Raw genomic sequence first — 4405 nt, 5'->3', positions numbered from 1 at the left:
GAATAAGAGCGCACGTTATTTTAATGCGTGAGCGCAATTACAAAAAAATGCAACAACAAACACACACTATTACAAGCACCGTTCTAAAAATAGAAAAAGCACAAAAACAGAGAGAGTAAGCAAATGAGAGCGTATAAAAGAGACTCTCAAACCAACAATAAAAACACAGCAATAAACCGCGGAAACAATTGTTAGTTTATTTATGCAATTGAAACAACTCAACAATAAAATACTTTTACCAATCTTAATGTGCACTCTTTCCGTTAATATCACTATTAATATGCTAGTTAAACGCAAACTAAAACACACAGATCAATTAATTATATCAGAGATAATAAAAAACACGTCCGTTCACCGCAAAAGCTAAGACGAGATGACGAGATATACATATGTAATCGATAGCTGAGATCTTATTCGCCACAATCTTGTGTCGACCATTAAAATGTTTCTGTTCACTTGTATAAGGTCTTCAACATTAATGCGGGATAATGCATCCGCGGCATGATTGTCCTTCCCCTTGAGGTATTCGATTTTGAATTGGTATTCCTCTAAATCTAATCTCATTGTAGTAAGTTTCGATGTTGGATTTTTCATCGAGAGTAAATATACTAGCGGCCTATGATCTGTTTTAATTAAGAAATGTCTACCATATACATAGGGTCTGAAGTGTTTTATTCTGTCTGTGCATTTTTGTCCAAGGAATGTTACCTCGTGCATAAAGAATAAACATTTTTCTGGATTTAGTTTAAGGTTGTGTTTTCTACAAAGCTCGAATATGCTTGTTAGATTTTTGAACATATGCTGTTCAGAACAACCAATGACAACTAAATCATTCATATAGAGAAATGCTTACTATGGCTCGAGGCCAGAAAAAGCAAGTTGCATCCTGCTCATAAATAAATTTGAAGCTACTTTCAGACCATATGGTAATCGCGTGAAGCGAAAAGAGCCAGTGCTCGTAGAAAATGATGTTATATTTCTTGACTTATCTTCTAGTTCAATTTGATGAAAGCCCGACGTAAGGTCTAGACACGAGAAATATTTCGCTCTTCCTAATTGATCTAGGATATCTTCTATTCTAGGTAGTGGATATTTATCAGCAAGAAGTTTTTTATTTATTTGCCGATAATCTACTACCAATCGCCATTTTTTGTCTTTTGTGTTAGACTATTTATTAATAAAAGTGGGCTATTATACTCAGATATTGATGGTTTGACTATTCCATCCTTTATTAATTTATCTACTTGCCTATTTATTTCAGGCTTTTCTGTCACGCCATTTCTATAGTTCTTAATGTATACTGGAGTTTTATCAGTAAGACGCAACTTTTGTTTGTAGAAGTTGTTGCAACTGATAGCTTCTGATTCTAAGGCAAATATGTCACTGTATTTGGTGTATAGTTCCGTAAGCTTTGTATTAAATTGGTAGGGAAATTTTAATTTACCTAAAACTTCATTTGTTCTATTGCTTTTTTTTGAACCAAATGTTTTGAATTCGTATGTTTTTATGTTTGGGTTTTTTATATTTAGATGGCTATTATTCGTATTCATAAACGGATAATTGCACTGTTACTTTTAACGATACTGTTTGCTATAAATTCCCCAGGACGAATTTCCTGGTTTGGTATTAATACAGTATCTTCGCTGGTTTAAAGTGTTATTTTTCTCATCGCTTCTGACCTTGCTGGTAACAATATTTATTTGTCAATATCATTGTGTAACAGTGGTACGTGAATTCGATAATTTAGAGATTGCGGTTTTATTATTAGTTCATCATTAAGATAATCTAACGCGCAATTAAATTTTCTAATGAAGTCTTGTCCCAGAATTCCGTCGCATGGTACGGGAAAATCATTGTGGACTATTTGGAATTTGTGACTGAATATGAAATAATCGAAGAGTAAATCAAATGAGGCTGTTCCAAATGATTGTACTGTTCCCTGACCAATACCTGCTATTTATACACTTTGACATTTTTGTAAAAAATGGAAAAAAAAAGTTGCTTAAATGTATGTAACAGGGAGAACAGGGAGAGCCTATAAACGAGTGCCAGCGATGCCGGTTTAGCCGATATTACATATTGGCGTGAACATTGGTATGTATGTAGGTGCTTCTATATCCATTTTTTTTATATGCTTCTATATTTTTATTTTTTTATTTCCTCCCCCCTCCACCGCAAATCGAAAACGATATATAAGGCAGTACAAAAATCTTTAAGAATCTGAAATAAATCTCAAAATTGCCTAATCATGTTTATTGTAAAAATTTCAAAACGATCGGATAAATAACTTAGGAATTATTTACATTTAAATTTTCAATATAGACAGCATGTGCACGTGCTGACGCGCCATACAAACGTCGCTGCCGACGCAGCGGCGGCATCGTTGCTGACGCTACAGTGAACAGCTGTGACGCGTCCGCTGTATTGTGTGTATGTGTTTGTGAGTGCATGCGTTTGTTAAATGCGATGCTCTATTTTGTTCTGTAGCTTTGATTAATTTCAAAATTTAGTTCATTATTTTTTTGAATTGAGATATTTGCTCCAGTATCTACTAGTAGTGTTAAGGTCCTGTTATTGTTTATATTTTGAGCTTTAACAAGGCTACTGAGATTGAGATTTATTGTGTATATTTGACTATCTAGTTAGTTGCTCAAGGGGGATTGAGCGTTTCCCGAGTTATCCTGTGTAACTCGTACTTGATTATACTGTTGTTATTATTATTTGTGTTGTTGTTATTATTATATTTTTTGTAGGCTCCCCTGTTGTACGGGCGGCCCCTATATTTATCTCTGCCGCGGCCTCCGCCACGGTGAGCATAATTTTCTCAAAAGAGTAGTGTTCGATTGTCCTTTTTATTCTGTGCAACTATCGACAAACTTAGAAACGGCTTCATTCATGGTAGTGAATGTGCCAGCCTGCATGATAAGTTTGACCTTTTCTGCTGCAAATTGAAGAGTTTGGCTGATAATACCTCAACCGATTCTCCTTTAACTGTTCTTTGCAGCTTGTCTATTATTTCTTGTACAGTGCCCTCTTTATCTATTAGGTTTCTGGCATGACCCTTTAATTTAGTTTTTATTAAGTTAACAGCTGTGGGCTCATGTTCACCTTTAAGTGAATTAACCAGATTTAAAGCAACGATGAAGCTCTGTAAATTTTCACTTTCCATCTACTCTGAGAGTATAGATGTTGCTGTTTTAATGAACTCGATCTGTTTGAGCCATCGTGTATGCTTTATTTTTAAATCGTCTTCGACGTCGTCTGACTTGATGAGCTCAGGAATAGTTGTAATTTATGCCTCTCCGATATACATATATACCAGATTTGAAGGCAATCGATTGATGATGTCAGAAGCTTGTGTAAAATGTAGTGCTGATAGTCTTGCACTGTTTGTGTATATTGAAATTTCCTTGTTGAAATTCTCAATTAGAATTTCAACATGTCTAATTTTTGTTGAAATCTATATTGGTGAGCTTTTATTAAGGCACTTGAAAGACTTATCGAATTCCACTCTAAGATCTTTTATGGTGGCAGCTATTTGTGGCCATTCCATATGCGTTTCTTGCTATTGCAGTTATTTTATTCTTTCTGATTACAACAATTTGCATTATTCTGCCTATAATTTCGTGATCATCAATGATCGACTTCACCTGTACACCGGGTAATGTTGTTAATATTATTCCTTTTTGTGTGTGTGTACAATCAATAAGTGGTGAACATTCTAGGTTGTATTTTTGCATGTACTTGTATTCAAATTCGCTGATGCTCATTGGTGTTGTTAAGACAGATTCTTGAACTCGTTCTATAAATTGAGCATCTTTTGCGTAAACTTTTCTAATTGCCTCTCTATCATTCATTTTATTAATATTTGAATACTTCGTAGGTATTTATGTGATACTTTGCATTGAAAACGGGCCTAACTTCTATGCCTGGAATTTCCTGTAGAGTTTAAGTACTTGCTTAACTACTCCCCTTAATTCGATATACTCAGGCGTTAGCTCATAATATAGACAATCCAAAGCGGACTTCGGATTGTACATCCTGCTCTAGCTTTATTTCTCTTTTTTTTTTGTATTTATTTTTATAATAATATGAAATATATATAATTTTTTTTATTATTATTTTATTTATTCATTTATTTATTTATTTTTTTTCAAAATTTCTTGATTTCTTTTAATTGTCATCATTGATTGAAGAGGGATATATACTTACATATTTTATTTTTTACTTTAAATCAAGGTCATCGCTGGCTTGGCACGCTGACGCTGCTGCTAATGTCCTGGGCCTATGGGCTCAGGCGGTTCCGGCGCTGGTCATCGCACCGTTTGCAAAGCAATGCTTGCAGGTGTAGTACCAGTATGCGCTACTAAACGGTCCCTCGCAGTCAGCCGGGCACTTTTTTTTT

Source organism: Drosophila busckii, unplaced genomic scaffold (genome assembly GCF_011750605.1).
Source record: "Drosophila busckii strain San Diego stock center, stock number 13000-0081.31 unplaced genomic scaffold, ASM1175060v1 chrUn_04, whole genome shotgun sequence".
Lineage (NCBI taxonomy): Eukaryota > Metazoa > Arthropoda > Insecta > Diptera > Drosophilidae > Drosophila > Drosophila busckii.
Note: the sequence above shows the minus strand (reverse complement) of the source record.